The sequence below is a fragment of the Meleagris gallopavo genome, chromosome 22, assembly GCF_905368555.1.
Source record: "Meleagris gallopavo chromosome 22, MGAL_WU_HG_1.1, whole genome shotgun sequence".
NCBI lineage: Eukaryota > Metazoa > Chordata > Aves > Galliformes > Phasianidae > Meleagris > Meleagris gallopavo.
The window spans coordinates 13,283,035-13,301,461 of NC_139425.1; the positions used below are offsets into that span (position 1 = coordinate 13,283,035).

General features: G+C 46.1%; 1 long non-coding RNA gene across 1 annotated transcript in view; it reads left to right on the forward strand.

Annotated features, from left to right (window-relative positions):
- LOC104914068 (uncharacterized) overlaps positions 1 to 3,050 on the forward strand; it is a 30,666-nt gene extending 27,616 nt beyond the window's left edge. Inside the window, exons 2-4 of the long non-coding RNA XR_795807.4 lie at positions 7 to 221; positions 1,481 to 1,615; positions 2,249 to 3,050. This is a non-coding gene — a long non-coding RNA (uncharacterized LOC104914068). The remainder of the gene's footprint in view (positions 1 to 6; positions 222 to 1,480; positions 1,616 to 2,248) is intronic.
- Positions 3,051 to 18,427: the final 15,377 nt, after the last annotated feature.

The window sequence follows — 18,427 nt, forward strand, 5'->3', positions numbered from 1 at the left end:
TCTCAGTTTTGATCAATATGATCATCCCAGTGTCTATGAAATGCAAAGAAATAACAAATCGGAATGCAGTTTTGGAGTGAAATCAAACCAAAGACTCCACCTAGGGCAGGACCAACCTTCCTGGGTATCCTGAGCACATGGAGGAGACAAATTTGCAGGGACAGCTGGAGGAGCACACGGGATGGTGTGCAGCACAGAGGAGGGAGCCGACATGAGAAAAGGTGGGACTGGGTACCTCGGTGGGCACTTTTGTTTCACGACTGATCCTATAGCTTCTGTGTTCCTAGGAAGGCAGGAGCCTCAGGAGTGTGCTCACATGAGGAGCCATTGGAGGCCGGGGCCCATCTGGTGGTTCCACAGGTTCTGGGACACTTAGTGGGAGCGTGCACCAGGCACAGACAGCGTGTTCTTTGCTCCAAAACTGTCCTTGGGACAAAAGAGCAGAGGAGTTTATGGTGGGGAAAGACAGAGCAAGAGAATTATGTCTAGGGAAAGGCACCACGGTGTTGTAGGTGATATGAGCAACAAGTGCAGATGCTGAGAGGAATCAGGGACCGAAGACCATGAGAACTGCAGCACAGCAGCCAGTGTGCAGTCCTAGACAGCACTGTCCCTCCCTGCTCCAGCAGTGCACCTCCTCTCCATCAGTTCTGTGTGAGCTGTTACAAGAACACGTATCTGGGGCAGTCAACCCTTTGTGCTTTCTTTTACATGGCTTTAAATGCTGTTAGAAGTACTTCTGTTGTTTATTGCTGCTCAATAAAGTTTTATCTTGTGAAAGTCATGATTTATTTACTCCATCTTGCAGAACCGACATGTGCTTTCTCCTGCATCAGCACCCCTTAACCAGATTCATAAAATGTGTTAACAATTCATTTAAAATTCATATAGAAGCCAAGTACAGTTCCTTCCCAAAGCTGCACCAAGTAATATAAAGCAGCACGTGCCCTGACGTACGGCACACCATCAGCGTGTGCTCTTAAGGTCTCCCTCAGCTGTAAGTACTGCAGCGTGCTTTTGCAATTGCTCCTGTGACCAGCCAGTCAAACAATATCTTCCCATTTCCCAGTCACCACAGAGTTTTTGTTAATTTTGCCTCTTGGTTACCTTAAAAACGCATTGGAATAGTCGGTTTAGAGAAAGATTGGCTGAGAGTTTATCTCCAGCTTTTATCAACTGCCTGTTTAATGGGAGTTTTCACTTGCTCAGAGGAGATCTCCTTTTTGCTGGGGTATGTATGTGTTATGCAAGGGAAAAGGTAAGGTGAAAATCAAAACAAGAATTTCTATCTCAGTGTGCTCCTCTGGAATAATCACCTTTGTAAAACTCTACCAACTTTCGTTCTGAGAGGTGTGATCATTTTGTGCCTTCAGTGACCTTTTTCTAATGGCTGTGAAATGTCCCTGGTTATTCTCTTTCCCTGCTATTTTTGTGTTCCTGCAGTGTAGCCACTCACACCGCCGATATTTTCCTTCTCCAGCACCAGGAGCCATGGCTGTGAGCACGACCCAGGACTGCCCACCTCCAGGCTCCTCACAGCAGGGTGCTGCTGCACCCAGGTGGAGCCACGACAAGACAGATGTGGGAACGCAACCTCAGACTTCAGCATCCTCTGGTATCTCATGATACTTGGTAGTCCCCAACCAAATTGTATGTAAGGAATACGCAATGCCTCTGCAACACTCTTTTTTCCCTCTCTATTCCTATTTTAATAGCATCATGTGCTGGGAGAGGCACATTTGGGATTTCCAGAGGGAAAACTATTGGCAGTTTTGTGCTGGCCCAAACAGTAACAACACAGTCTTGGGGTGTGGACACGTCCCAGGCATGTGCTTCAGGCTCTAGCTGTCCTTCAGAGGAATACCCAGCTGGGCAGCCCTGCTCATCGTGGAGTTAGGAGTCCTTGCTGCATTCCTCACGATGTTGCTACATGTGTTTGTGCAATATTTGGCTTATTTGTGCAACATAATTAATGAAACATGTCTCATTGGCACCAGCATCCCTAGGGACCCTAAGCAAATGGGAGTCTCTAAAGCATTAAAGGGCCTTAAAAGCAGAAAATATTTACCACAAGTTTATTAAACCAAGCTTTACGGGTAGTAAATTAGCAGCCTGTAGACATGCCTTTTTCTTGCAGAGCTGATATTAATCTTTCAGAAAAATACAGCAACCTCTTACAATTTTCACTGCACTTTTCTTGCCTTCAGTTCCCAAACTTGCTACCCAGCCTCCCTTCTGTTCTCTGCAGAAAACAGCAACGAGAGAGAGGGACCCCCATTCGTGTGCCGACCTCAGAAAATTTGAGAAAGACACCAGGCCTCATACAGTGCTCGCAGGCGCGTCTGAGCAAAGCCCCACACACAATACCAGCACGTTATTCCTTCTCACGTGGCCGCTGATCCATGACGCTGGAAGTATTTTAAAGACATTGACCCAGAGTCTCAGTAATGGAGCTGGGGGTGCTGGAGGTGCCCGGTCTGTTCCTACATCTGCAGTTCAGGTTATGTGATCTTACCGTGCTGCTTCAAAACCACAAAACACTGTGGAGGTGTTTGCGAATTTGCACATCTCTTATACTGCACCATTGTGTGGTAAGTTATACTGCAGCCTCTCCTGAGCTCATTAACAAAAGCCCATTGTGTGAGGGTGTTATTCCCCACGTGCTCGGCCGGGACATATACGTGTCTCATGGAAGTATTGGGGATCTTGCATGAGAACTGCTTTTAGTATTTCTGCTTGGACTTTAATGACATTTGTGCAGGTGCACAGCTTATAAAAGGAATTTTTTTCACTTCAGCTGTAGCAGCCATTCCTAGCAGATGGATTTTTAGTAGCAGCCTTCAGAATTGTTGCTGCATCACTTAGTTTTATACTCCTTTGTATTTGCTAAGGATGCGCTCGAGTGTATTTCCAGCACATAGGGTATGTCTGTGTGTGGCTGGGGGAAGGCTTGTGCCAGTCCATGAGGGCTAAATCAAGTCCAGGGCAACTGCAAGGGAGGATGTGTGCAGACATGAATAAACTCGCCTCTTCAGCCCAGTGCTGCTTCACATTAGTAGACGATTAAGTTTTATTGCAAGATCAAACCCTTTGTGTCATGCAGTGTATTCCTGACTGTGTTTGATATAACTTGATAAGAGCTGAAGGTGTAAGTGGCAGGTGTGACCATGCTCCCACGACAGAAGGGACTGGTGACAGATCCAGAAATGGATCACAGGTCGGTGGATCAGCACTGAAAGGACTGTGGGAAAAAAAAGGTGGAGGGGTTTCCGTGCTGCTGGCAGCCACTGCTGCCCCACCAGTCCCTGTGCAGTGAGCTGCAGAGTTCTGGGAGCCCACCGTGCTGCCAGGCCACGGCAGAGGGGCTGCCCAGCAGTGCTTTGCAGGGCCGGCATGGCGCACCCCTCCCCCTTCCTAAATCCCGCAGAGCCCAAGCTTATTTGTACAACAAACAAGGCTTGACTGGAGTTTACCGTGCAGAATTGTGCCTCTCTAATATAATTCAGCTGCGTGCGTATTTCATTGCAAAGAAAATAGAGCAACGACTTCCATGAGGTTCCTTCATCAGTAGCCACTGCATTGATGCTAATTGCTCATTTGACTTCTTCACGTGTAAAGAAGTGCATTGGGCAGGGTTCTGAAAAAATGTCCATCAGCAGCGCCTCATTAAAGTATTTGGAGTTACAGGCACATGCGGGATCAGAGTCACCACTTCTAGCTTCTGTCACACAGGCACCAACCCTTTATAAATCATTAATTTCCAGACTGTTTATTATCCGGGGGAAGTAACAAAGCAGTAGTATCACATAACACATCCTAAGAATGCCTTGTTCATTTTAAGAGCAAATAAAACTGAATAGCACCAAGTTGTTAGTGATGCAGCCTATCAGATGGAGCAGAAAGACAAAAAGGGGGATGAATCAGGCTGGGGCCACAGAACAAACAAGGGAATGGGTCAAAAAAGCCCTTGTGCTAGAGAGCCTCCACGTCCCGTATCTCCGTGCAGATGCTGTTTGTTTGCTACCAGGTGGAAATTGGCTCTGCTGGCTGCGCTGGGACGGCACAACAGTGCTGTGGGTGGGAAGGTTTCCCCAGCTGCTGTTGCCATCCGTCGGCGTTCTCACAGGAATGATTTAGCTCCTGTCCATGGGCAGGGAGCAGCGCGGAGCCGCCGTTTCAAAAAATAATAATCAAAATTAATTACTCTGCCGAGAAAGCAAACTGCTGCTGTTTCGCTTACAAGCCCCCTTCCGTAATGCGTTACTCACATGTTGCTCAGAGTGTGAGCAGGAGATGACATCAACGTTTGTGTCGGCTGTGCCACGCCGAGCTGCAGTGCGGGTTGGGGGGTGAAGGCAGGAGAAGGGACCCAGCTCGTAGTGCTCCTGGGGCACTGCTGGGCTGTGCACCGTTGCTTGCTCCTCTCACTTCTGCCAATAACAGCAATGCCAGGCACTGTCAGGCCTCGCGAGCACAGACCGTGTTGGCTTCTTGTCAGCTTAGCTTAAAGCCAGCCCTGGTTTCAGAGGTAAGAAGCTCTTTCCTGGCCAGCATTACTGAGCTTACACTGGGCTGGCTTTTTTTGCTCGCCTCATTCAGCAGTCAAGTATTGTACTTCTGAAGGTGATGCTAACTGCAGCCCAGGCCTCCGAGATGATTATGGTCCATGTGTTACTCATTTTAGTCTCTTAAGGTTCCTAAACGCTCTATTTTTACAGTCGCTATTTGAAGTTATTGTTAGTTACAAAATATTAGAAACATAGTTTCATCTATAAAATGCATGCTTAATTTAATCTTTACCATATTTTGTTTTACATCCTACAGGAAGCATTTTAGTCTGATGAGTACCACAGACGTGTAATTAGTGCTATATACAGTAAACTTGATGATAACTTACACTGTCCACCCTGGCTCCAAAAATCCTTGCAGATTTTCATTCAGTTGCTGCCCTCTCTCTGAATGAAAGCATTTCAGTTCAGCCATCATTCAGACCACACCGGTACCTTTCCATAGGTGGGATATGGTGGCAGTTCTAACACAGGATTTAGTGGGAAAGTCTCCAATGTAGGCATTTGCTCTGTGTTTAGCATTTACCAGAGTTTAAATGCTGGCCACCTGATTTCTCTAGCTGAGGTTTGCCTAAGTCAGGGTTTAATGGGCATCAGGACTGGGAGATAAAAGGAAAGGGAAAATGCTTCTGAGGAATTTCTGAATTTCAGTGAGAAGGAGACACCTGCCCTGGCTGAATGAAGCCCTTTATCTTCAACTGCCAACACTTAAACACCTTTAAAAATCAGGCAGGATGCTGATTTTTATATATATATATATTTTATTTTTTTAATGCTTAAACATAGCAGCAAGTCCATTAAAAAATCTCCTTGCTCCTTTGATTTGTTCTTTGCACCGGCTGTGAATCTTTGGCATGGATGCACCCCTGAGGTAGATCTGCCCTTCGTAGCTTTGGCTGAAGACGACTGAGGTGTAGTAGCAGCTTTAGGGCGTCCAAAAAAGAGCTTCTCCCATGAGCTCTGCGCTTCTGGGTGCGGCATCCCCAGGTGGGAGTGCCCCTGTGGGCAATGGGAGCTGTGTGCGGGGGGGCCTCCCAGGAGGAGGGGGCAGCAGGGGGAGCGGGGCAGGCCATCCATCCTCCTATTACAGGCCATCCCTGTGTTTATATCATCTTGTTTAGCTTACTCCTAATGCACATCCTAAGACGTACCTCTAATACACATCCTAAGACATGTTTATGAAAATTCTTTATAAGCAAAATATTTTACTTCCATGGAGGAAGTTCAGATACAGAGCAGCGCTGCGCGGTCCCACCGTGCTCCTGCCCTCTCTCCCTGTGCATCTTTTCCTGAAAAATTCAGCCTCCAGCCCACCCACATCACCGCAGCAAGAGCCAATAATCGTAACATATGGATCCTCGGCCGATCTTGTTTTGTTCTTGCTCACATGTTTGCAAGCAGTAATCATTCTTCAGAAGATCAAATACTACTTAGGGCTGCTGAAGGTGAGTTGTTAGTTGGACAGCCAGCAATGAAATTTTGGATGCATTTTTTGGTTTAATTCTTAAAGCACTTGTTCAGAGCAGAGCCCCATCCCTTCATGCAGCACACATTCCCTCGGTCTGATTCTCCACTGCCCACAAATTGGGAAATCTGCAACATCAGACGGGCTCAAATCAACAGCATCATTGAACTGGCCAAACATACAAACACACCTTGGTCTGAAAAGGATTTTGAGCATTTACTGAACCCATTGACTCCATTTGTGAGTGCTCAGCACTTCTGAAAATCAGGCAAGAAGCTTTTAAAGATTAAACAATAGCCCGACTCCAGCAGGAAATAAAATCATTTAAATTTTGAAGAGAGACACATAAAAAGGGGACGTGACATTCGAGAGATATTTTATTATGTTAGACAGCAAATTCATAGGAAATGCTTTTTCTGTGGAGTGATTTATGGAGCTGAGGGACTCACGGCCACGGAGACAAGGTTTTAAAAGTTTCAGGCGCAGACTGGATGACAGAACTATCTTTGTTTAACTGTAATTGCTAATAGCGTATCTGCAAGGGTTGTTTAACCTCAGGCTTTGGGGTCTCATCTATACTCTGGTTTTCAGGTCAAGATGAAACCTAATGTGGTGGCTGGTTATCTCACATCAGCTTAATGCAGGCTCCTTCTCACTGCCTGCCCTGAGCACCCCATCAAGCATTGGTGCTCAGACGCGTCAGGAGGAGGTTCTGTGCAAATGCCCTGCAAAGGGATTCTGCCAACAGAAGACAAGAGAACACGAGACCTACAAGGGCAGCAATAACGGGCTACTTACGTAGAAGTTTTCTTCCTTGATGCTATGATGCAGCCCCAAAGTCTCATTCTACACAGACCCAATCCCACCCACCCAGATCTCATCAGAACGCAGACGAGCACAGCTTGCTGCACTGCTGCACTCAGCCCTGTCCTGCATTATTTATGGTTATTCTCTTTGGGAAAGAAAGCAAACAACAACAACAACAAAAAACAAGTAGTTTACACGCTTTTAAAACTCATAAATATAACGAACCCAAGACAATTTGGCAAACCTGCCTTATGGCTGGTGGCCCACCTTGGACCTGTTCATGTGGTCATGCTGACACATCTTCCTACCTTGTCACTTGCAGCCAATCTATCAGATGACATGCCGCTCAGAACACTTCTTTCTCTTCATTCATCCATTACTTCACTTCCTGCCATCCATCTCCCTTGAGATTTCTTTTCCTTATTTTTAATACCTGTGCCAAGTTGTATCGCTGCCATCTATTTACCCACTGTGATCATCAGACTAAAACCAGAAAGACACTGAAGCCATTGGGCCAAAATCTGATTACTTGCATCCCTTTTTATTCACATATCATTGATGGTATCTGGGGAACTGAACGTGCACTGGGTTAGAATGAATGAATTTCACATATGAGTGAAATAAACAGAGAAATAAACAGAGGATTCTGCCTCACAGGTATTTGGGGGGGGGAAAAGGAAAAAAAAAAAGATGGTATTAGCTTAGATATCCCAAAAAGCTCTAGAATAAACCCCCTGAGATTTTTCTATCTATCTGTCTATCTGTCTGTCTGTCTATCTATCCATCCATCCATCCATCCATCCATCCATTCATCCATATATATATATATATATATATATATTCTGGAAATGTTCTGTTTACTTTCTGGGGATTGCGACCTTGGGGTGAATCCCATGGAGACCCCACATTTTCAAGATGTTCTTTGTTATCACGTCTTTTAAGATTACTTTACAGGTCCATGGAAGAAAAGCTTCTCATACAACCATTTGTTTATCAAAGAACTTCACTCCTAAATGAAACATCAAATATCGTGGGAGTTGGTAACCTGAAACTCAACAGTTTGTATCAAGAAACTGCTCGATACAACAGCGAGTGCTCTGAAAGCAGGCATTCATTTCCAGAAGTGCCATCAGCTGGCCATGTATTGGTACGTCCCCAGAACTGGGGAAGTTTGCAGACATGCATCCTCAAACAGGCACTACTGAATTAGAGCTTTTTCCCTCTTTTCTCACAAATGCACAGGTGGAATTTCCATAGCGTTTTGCAGAGAACACATAATTCCATGTAAAGCCTGAATAAATAAAATCAGTGCTTCTTGAATGAATGTTGATAGGGAATGAGGTGGGAGAGCAGCTGCTGGGCTGTCAGTGCTGGGCCGGAGCCCATCTGCACCCACCCAAGGGGTAGGACAGTGAGATGTCCTCTGGCTGTGAAGGAGCATCCCAAAGGAAAAGCTGGAGAGCCCATTCCTTAGGCTACACAGGTGAATTTATGGGTGATTTTTGTCCTTCCTGTTTTGTATTATCAGTAGCATGCTTTTCCTAGGCTGAGCATCAGGTGAACTAAACACGTTCTTGTCTTCATTGGCACAAATTCAGTGCAGAGCTGTACAAAAATTAGGGGACAGCCTGCAACACCCCCGGGACGAGCAAACTGTGGAATGCATGTGGGCTTCAGACACTGTCAATCCGCTCTTTGTTTCCTGAAATTTCAAGCTCCTTGCAAGCCTTTAGCAATATAATGCCTTATTTTAGCATAACTGTTCCTGATAAATCCCTGTAGATACCAAAATATGTGAAAAGCTGCTTAGCCCTGGGGAACACCCCCAGTACCTCATTAGAAAAAGATGGAGTAGGGTATCTTAAAGCAAACAAAAAAGTGATGTCCCTGTTATAGAATTCCGCGACTTGAGGTAAACCAACCCTAGCCCAGGAAACTGTATCCTGGGTTACTCATTCAGAGTATTCCTCCCTGAGAGGCTGCTTGTTTGTGTATGGCTGCCCCGGGCTACTGCTGCAAAATTCCTCGTGCTGAAGCAACTCCATTCATACAGGCAGGGCTGAAATAACGCACAGCCAGGCGGACTCCCAGCCAAACACGGGTAGCTGCAGTTACAGCCCGACTGATCCGAGTTCAGTCGCCTTTACACACAGCTCTATCTATCGAATTGGAAACACAGAGAAACAAAGCTGGAGGGAGAAACTGCCCGTGTTTGTCTATGCCGTGCATCCAGCAGACCTCCCCCATATCTCAAAGGGTTATAGAATGTATTAACTGAGCTTCAGAATGCCTAATAAGTACATAATTGCAGGCTAATTTCCCCTTTCCTAGATGTGAATTTACAGTGGTGACAAAAGAGAAGAAAGCAAACAAAAAGCACTGCTTTCTTCAAGCTCGAAAGTGCTCTGAGTCGGAGATGCTGTCCTGGTAAGCTGTGCTGGTGAGGGTTTGGCACAAGAAGGGCAGCTCAGGCAGGTAATGGCTGGGTGCCCCCAGAGCCACCCACGCCTGCTCCAGCCCCATGCCCATCCCCTGCACCCCCAGACTATTTCTTTGTGGCTGTGGTCTGAGGAAATGATCCAGCTGAATTAGCAACCTCTTGGCTGCAGTGACTACAGCATGAAAAGCACAGGAGAAAGGTGGGAGCGCGTAGCTGTGATGCTGCTCAGTGCTGATGCTAAATGTCCTTAAGCTAAAGCTGGTTCCGTGAACATGGAAACCCATCCAAAGTCTTAAAACACCCAAACTAAAGCCTTCTCCCATCTTTACGCAGTAACTTCACCCTGAGAGAAAACACCGCTTCTCCTGATTGCATCTTTGTCATCTGTGTTCATAAAGCACTGCAAACACTGATTGCCCGAGGTAGAATGGGAAGTGAGGGTGCCAGCCTGCTTGCTGGTCAGACAGCTCTGACGGAGGCCCAAAGATGGGGATCTGGCACACGGGGTGCGTGATGAGCAGCTGAGCTCCCTGAGTTTGTTCAGCCCGGAGCAGAGACTGAAGGGAGGCCCAGCAACGGCTGCAGCTCCTCGTGGGGCAACAGGGCCCGGGGGGGTGGTACCGGGGAGGGGCTGCGGGGGGGGAGGCTGCACCCCAGAGAGCGGTGGGTTCAGCCATAGCAGAGCTCAAAGAGTGCTGGGACACTGCCGGACCGTTGGGTTGGGCTTTGGGGTGGTTCTGCGTGGGGCCGGGGGTTGGGCTCCCACTTGGGATGTTCTGCGATTGTAGGATGTTGAGGGAACGCCCTGCAAATTAATGATGCGTGATCAACTCTTTCAGCCCTCGGGCAACAGTGTTACACCTCGTTGACACAGCTGCAGGGCTGATAAATAACTGCATTTCTCAGGGCTGCCTCACGTGGCCCCCGAAAGCCCAAGTTTTCTCATCTTTTATTTTTCTCAAAAGAAAAATACAAACAGGGTTTCAGCATCCTAAAGCCTACCAGCAAACCTCCGAAATCATACTGCAACCAGAGAAACCTTGGAGGAAACTTAGTATATGAAAAATGATCTAAAAAGCACACAGAATGTTCCTTCACCTAATTCTCTGTATTGACCCCTGTGACATCATCTTCTTTCTCTTCTTCTTCTTTTAATGCATTTCTATTTCTTCCAAACACAGAAAAAAAGCGAAAAAAAAACAACAAAAAAAAAACAACCAAACCAAACATTTCCTTTACAAAACAGAACAAAGAGGTTTTTCTTTCCAATCAGTAATTTCTTTTTCTTTTGTAAATGTAAGAAGAAACTCCTGAAAAATCAATATATCGTTGTCATGTCATGCACAATCAGGAATGGTGCAAGCTCAGAAAATAAAGGACATTGCAATGTCTCCCTCTCTTCCGTTGGCCTTTAGTGCATCCAAGGTGACTGCCCAGCTCTGCTTCTGGTTTGTTCCTCTCTGAAAATTTAAAAGCTAATCTCGGAGATGAAAAGAAAAGTTTGAAAAGAATTGTTCTTGGAGTCAAAATTCCTGGTGTCCTAAATTACAGCAACCCCCACCCGGAGCGATTGGCTCCTGGAGGTAATCTGAGCTCTCTCAATTAACTGGCACAGAGATAAAGATTGCTCATGCTAAAGTTGTCACATAACACCGGGCTTAGAAATTGGAAAATCTCAAGCACAAGAGATACCTTTTCACTTGTATCTGTAGTTTCAGCGTGTATCAATATTTGGATTTGGTTTATTCTCTCTTGATGTGCAAAACTGAGAGAATTATATACAGAAACAACAGAAAAGGACCTTTTGTTGAATTACCGTGTTAATTAAAATGTAGAAGACACCATTTACTGCCTGAACACTTCAGAGTTTGAGCCTGTTGCTTTTGCAAGGCACAACTGGCCTCTGCAAAGTACGTGCAGCTCAGATGTGACCTCCTCACAGACCCAAGAGGGGAAAAAAAATGTTTTAAGGAGTTGTTTTGCACCTGCAATTAAACAGACGTGCAGGCTAGTCTAATTTACACTGAAACTTAATTGCAAGCATAAATCTTGTGTGTACGTATGATACAAACAAAACCTCTCCTAGCTCTTCATGTTCGGTGTTACAAAGGAGCCAAGAGTCCCATAGCTTCTTTTTGTTTTTCATGATTCTAGGTTTTCTTTTTGGGCATGGCATTGCTTTACTGCATTTGTCGTTGTCCCTGAAAATACCCAAACCAACAAATCCAACAAATGAGATGCAGTTTGTCCTGGAGTTCCTTTGAACACTGGTGCCACTAACAGTCAGCAAACAGGGTGGGTGAACACGGGCTTGTGGGCTGTCATTTATGGAGTGAGCATCCCGCAAAGGGGCTCTGCTGCTCTGGCATGCTTGTGGAGGGAGCCAGGATGGAGAGCATTACAAGGAACGGCTCAGGGGATTATGGAACTGCTGAGGCCACTTTTATCTTCTAAACAATATTTCATGTGTGGAAAGGCACTTTGAGCCTCCTGGGGTCAGCAGCCCTTACACAAAGAGCAACTTCATGATGAAACCTAAAGCAGAAGGTACCAACAGACCATCCACAAACCAACCAAGAAGCACCCTGGGGTGAGTGCCCTCTCCCCTAAACGTCTCACACAATTTATTTCCATATCAGCTTGAATATTTGGAGGTTTTTGAGGGTTAGGAAAGGAGACTGAATGAGGCCAAGATGTAGAAGATTCAAGAGACCCAGAGCCACAGTGGAGCACCACGGCCACACTCCACAGCAAGCCGATGTCTTTTGGAGACTCGCACCGAAGTTGGACTGGATGCTCCCAGGTCAAATTTTGATTCTGTTTTTGTGAAAGGATGGGCAGCGAAGGGGCTGCTGGATTTGTTTCACTGCTCTCACAAAATGTATTCCTGCTTGAATTATGAACCTGCTGTTATGCTGATAAGCCTGTTTATGGTGTGACCTACTTAACCACAGCTCTGGTGGCTCGAGCTCGCAGCAGCGCAAAGGCCAAAGGCCCCAAACAGGAAAAGATATCATATGGGGAAAAAAAAAGTTTCCAAGCCTTTGTCCTTTACATGCTGCAAGGTGTCAAGCACTGAACCAGCGCTGAGACCATTGTTCAACCAACTGCTCTTTTCAAATGGAAATGTCTGCAAAAGCCATGTCGGCGAAAGGAATTCATTGCTTCAACGTGGCTCCTCGCTTATATCCTACAATAAAACCTGAGGACTATTAGTCCATACTTAGGACTTGTTACTGGGTTTTAAAGCTCCTTTCAGGCACAGTTTTTGGCTAATCTGGCCGGATCACCAGCAAGGTTATGAAACTGCAAGGTTATGTTGCCTTTACTTGGGAATGTATGTCGAAAGGTTGTTTTGCCTCTTCTTTTTTAAATAAAGCCTTTCTGCTGAAGGCAGATGAACAGTACAGCACTAGCTACATTCACACAGGAAACAGCATCAAGGCTTTCCCAAAGTCTCTTGATTTTTCAGCTTCCATGCTCTGAAGATATAACTCCTTTGAAGGGCCTCACATAGGGAGTATCCAGTCATATTTGTAATCCCAATCTAATTCAATCAGAGACTCCAGTTATAGCTGATCTGTCTTTTAATCTAGTTCAAGTCTTAGGGTGTACTGCTCTTTAGCTAACACGACAAAACTAAAATTCAGGCTGTTGAACACTTGTAATCGGGGATAACCAGGCTACAGCTGGAACCAGCAGAAGAAGAACAGGACCTCTCTTCATCTAACAGCCAAACATTGCATCAGTTTTACCTGCATCCAGCTATCTGCCAAGCTTCTAATTACAAACGAGCTGAATAAGGACTTTTGGGCTGAGCCAGATCCATCGAATTGTAGCAGTGCCCATTAAGGGACAGGCCAGCTGACACACAGAAGTGCAAGGCCATGGAGCACCACGTGCACTGCTGCACACACATCAAGGGTTTTCTAGGTGTAGAAGCAGGCGGTGTGAAAGAGCTGTGAGGGGAGCTAGACAGATGGAAGTGGCTCTGCGAGCTGCTCCTGCTGAGTTAGTATGGCATCAGAAAACACAGCTCACCGGTGTCAAAAAAACCAAGTCCTAAACCAGTCTGATCAACCAGCATGAACTGGGTTACAATGAAACAACTCATCTTCATAGCAGGGAATACTTTGCAGCTTTTTGGTTTTAATTTATACCGGAACGCACTGGCTGAAGTGACCCGGCTGGCGAAACAGCAAAGATGTCCTATTGTGTTTAATCTCAGGAGTTGCTATTAAACTTAATCAGTCCTGTCTCACATCTCAATTGCTCAGTTTCAGTGTTTATCCACCAACGCCAGGTCCCCTCTTTCAGTTCTAAGGACTTGACTTCATCTGTCCCAATGAAGAGTAAAGTTTCAGCCATCTGGGGAGGTGGTACATGAACAACATATGACCTAAAACACTAAAAAATAATTTCCTGCCTGTAGTTAAATGTGTAGTTTTACATTTGGTGAGCTCACAGCTCATTGCATGAATCAGACAGAATCTCTAGAATCATTCATTTAAAACAGTACCACTGGACATTTCAGCAAAACCAGATAAATACATTTAAATCAGAGTTTTTTGAAAGAACATTACTTACAGCAGAGAGAACATACTGCTGTCTTCAAGGCTTGGTCAAGAATTAATCTGCAGGGAAGTCGGAGTGAGGAGAATGGGTGACATTTTCCCAAACTTCACACTCAGAACATGATCCATACACTGTAAAAACAGTAAATAATTCAGATGCAAAAGTTATCACACTGTTACATTCCATCCGTTTTCCATCTTATTCACAGCATTAAAAAAACCCAACAGTACTGAGCTTGATCCTTCCCAATATCTAACTCATCATTCTGATACAAACCAATGCTTCAAGCCATGCAATGTATGCACGTCCTTTTTCTGCTTTCAGGCCCTCATTCAGGTAATTTTGTGTTCGCTTTGTTCTGTGTATGGTTTAAGTGGTAATGTTTAGTTCTTGGTGTTTTCCCTCCCCGCTGTGTTCCAACCAGATGAAGCCAGAGGGCTCAGGTTTGTTTGGTTTGGTTTGGCTTTAGTTGCTGCTGTGGCTTGTTGTTGTTTTTTTATGTTTTGTTTTGTTTTTAATAACAGCTGAGCTGTCAAAGACCAGATGGCACCTCCAAAATTTGCTCATGCTCTGAATCCCCACTAACGATGGGTTGTCAGCCCTCCATTAGGAATGGCACGAACCAAACTCACCCCCACGGGAACCAGAGTCAGGACCAGGACAGAACTGATGGAAGTAATGGAGAAACTGCTGTAGCAAAAGGAATAGATCTACAACATCAAATACATATATGAGTAATCATAAGCCATAAAAGCAGAGTGAAAGCTAATCTCACTAAGTAGAAAACCCTGCTGAGTGGTATTTTGACATAATTCAATTTCGATCTTGGTGCTTCACTGACATGAAGAAGGAAACACAGCATCCTCTGAGCTGTTGCTTTGAGTCCTCCCTGCATGAACTCAGCAGACTTTCCTTGCAACCTGGGAGGAGATCTCTTGAAACAAAGTCAGCTCTGTACCACAACAGGCAATGTGTTCCATGTGCCCTTCCTCAAGTGCAAGGAGCTGCATTTTGGTAGAGCACAATGGCACAAAGTGTTGACGATAATGAAGCAATAATATGTGCAAGTCTCTCATGATTATCCAAAAAAATAAGCACTGGGGGGAGGGCATCCTAGTTAGTTACCTACCAAACTGGATTCACCGTAGCCTCTTGATTAAAGATTTTACCATCATATTCAGATAAGGTTTGGCACTCATTAGAAAAATATATATCCCACTGGCTTAATTTCTAGTTCCGAAGGAGAAATGGGAAAATGCCCACCCTGATGCCCTGGGCACATGGTTAACTGGGACTCCTAAATGCACTGCTAGGCTCTCCCCTGCAAAAAGGTCAATACTGAGACATCTCTGAAGGCTCCATTACAGCTTAGTGTTAAAAAAAGTTTGTGTACCTTGTCTGGAAGGAAACGATCTCACAGGATTCCTGTTACTATCTGGGATGTACCACTGGGTCATGAAATTCAATGAAGGCAGCACCACAATGATAAGTTACACTTACCTCCGATCTCAGTGTTTATTCAGAAGCAAATAAGTGTTTGAAAATGAATAAATGTTGCAGAGCAGAGTGCGAGCTATTCACAAAGCAAAATTAATCCATTCCTTAAAATATGTGGTTTGTATACTTGGGCAAAGGCAGATCCCTCATTCTGCCACGTAATACAAGATATTACATTAGGATGCTTCTCATGCTGTGAGAAATAGAGCTGATGGTGTTTACTCTCGCCTAGATGAAACGCTCGGGCATTTTAACAAACATCCCCAGTTTGTTTGTTTACCTGCCGGGCCCACATGCCTCTCATTCCTCGGGCCGGAGCCAGTTGGTGGCTCTTTCACAGGGTTACAGCTCCAACGTTACCCCTCAGCTCCCTTGGAGCCACTTCCTTGCAGCCACTTTCTTCAGTCAGAGGCATCTGTGGCAAAATAAGTTCTATTTGTGATGGCACGGAACGCACAGGGACTGGTGCCCCATCAGGAGTACTAACGTTAAGAAGGCGGTATTTCTGTAGCATTACAAATGCCTTAGAAATGGCAGTGTGGTCAACCTGAGTGGGACAGGCTGTGCGTGCGATGAAGAAGGAGGGAACTCCAGTGGGTACTTCTTACAGCCCCAACAGCTTCTTTCTCCTTCACCTTCCCACACTTCGATGGAGGCGTGAAGATAGTGCCACCTCCAAACTCATCCTCCTCCTCAGCCCCACAGTCGATGCTCAGATATTGCTTCAAAAATGCAAAATAATCTCTTCACAGAAATCCCAGCTGGTGGAGCGCGGTTATTGGGAATGTGACAAAGTGACCACAGCCCCACTCGTTTGGCAGTGACACTCCTGCACAGAGGGACCTCCTGGGCAGCAGAGCAGAGTGCTGCTGTGAAGGTGCAGTGGGCGCAGTGAAGGTGCACCGGGTGCAGGGCTGACCCTGCACAGCACTGTGAGCTGCCATTCATGGCCCCAGCACGGGGCTGCACAGTGCTGGCAGAGCGCCGTCACCAGGGATGCCCAGCACTGGTGTGGCTGGCAGGAGATTGTCCTTCCAGACTGTTCCTAAAAAAATAAATAAACATCAAGGCAGAAAAGGAAGCCTGCTATTTCTCAAGTCCAGAAGCTGAAATCATGCTAATCCATAGGACCGGGCTGAAGCAGAGCCTTCTGCATACGACGTAATCATTCAGCTCTGCCTATTCATAATCACAATGGAAACAGCTTCTGGGCAGTTTTTTGGGCACATTTCTCTCTGCCCGTATTTCGCAGCCCATTGTGCTTCCTCCTTGTCTTACTGCCTTCCCATCCTCTTATACAGCATCTTGTTTTTTTCTTCCTTCATTCAATGCTTCCCAACTTCCCTTCAGTTCTCTCACTCTGACAGAGCCATACCGACTGAAACCCCCATCCTCTGAAATCAATACCAAAATTTCCATTGATTTCATATAATATATTCTTTTAAATTCAGTACAAATGCTCCACGTGAGATGCCCATTTTAAATATGGATCTACTGTACAGGGCTGTCTGGCTCTCAGCATAATATCTAAAGCGCCGTTTTTAATAAATAGACTGGTGTGGGCTGGCAGCATTATGTGTAATAAATGAAAATCTGTTGGTTATACTGAGCATATCAAGTGTAAAAGGAGAAAATCCATCAGTGTAAATACCTATCTGTGGATCAATTGCTATCAATCTCGTTTAACAGTCTATTTCCCCAGGACACACTTTGGAGACAAAGAGCATTTCAAACTGCTGGCTAAACAAACAGATACAGAGAGTTCTTTGGGGAGCGTGAGGGTGGAGTAACACCACATAAAAATGATTTTAAATACCTGTTAATCTGTGCTATTCCATATTACTAAATACAGAGTTCCTCCTGCGTGTTAAGAATACCCCACCAAGAGGAGGGCTTTGTGAGGCAGTGATATTTGTGTGCTGAGGAAAGGACAAGGAAAATGGTGTGAAAAACAGAATTTGTTCCCCAGCCTCCAACAGCTGCCCAAGGAGGAAGGTGATACCTTCTGCTCTGCCACATTTTCTCTAAGATTTGTATTATCCTTCCCTAAATAAAACCCCACAGGAGACACTACAAAAGGAAAGCAAAACTCTAAGAGAACATATAACCAACAAGATCACGGTGCACGGCTCCCCCAGGTCTGCAGTGCTGAGGTCCTTTCATGGCTGGCCCACACAAACCACAGTCAGTCCTATGGACACCTGACATGGCTGTGTCCACAGCAAACTTTAAAATAATGGTACAGATCCCAAATTTTGCTGAAAAAAATGCCAAAAAAGTCACCAGTAAAAGGAGACTGTGGCATTGTGCAATGGGCTGTGGCAACAGCCCAGCCCAGTCATGTACCATTGTTTCCTCCCCCCACCTTCTAGCAAGATTGGGCTTTTTCTCTCTAAATCACTCCCCTGAGTCATCCCCCCACCCCCTCCACCCGCAGCTCTATGGATTGATGTCCGCACTCCCGCAGCTTCGCAGCTGGGGAAACGCTGTCCTCATTTTACAAGTGGGAAACTGAGGCACAGACCCCGGCAAGCAGTTTGCTGAGGGACGCAATGGTAAGCAAACATGGAGTCCAACAGGCCAAACCTCCATCTTCTGAACTCAAATGAATGCAATCCCAATCTTGGAGGCATTCGAGGCCAGGCTGGATGCGGCTCTGGGCAGCCAAGTCTGGTGGCTGGCGACCCTGCACACAACAGGGGGTTGGAACTGGATGAGCACTGTGGTCCTTTTCAACCCAGGCCACTCTATAATTCAATCACCCCTTGGCCAAATCAAGCACTCCCCGGTGCCTCGTCACCCCACTCCATTTTTTCACAGCACAGTCCCTGGAGGGGATTCAGCACGAAAGCAGAGGAGCTCAGGTCTCCCACGCCCGTTTTGCAGCCCATTCTTTCAAACCGTCCCGGAGCCGCACGCCCGTCCCCGTGGCCCGGTGGGCTCCGCTGCTGCGCTGGGGGCGGGCGGAGCGGCGGCTCTGTGCCACGGCTGGCGGCGGGGCGGTGACCGGCTGGGGCCGGGGTGGGGGGGGGGAAACGGTGGTGCGTTTTTTTCACGTGTGATCAAACGGGGGGG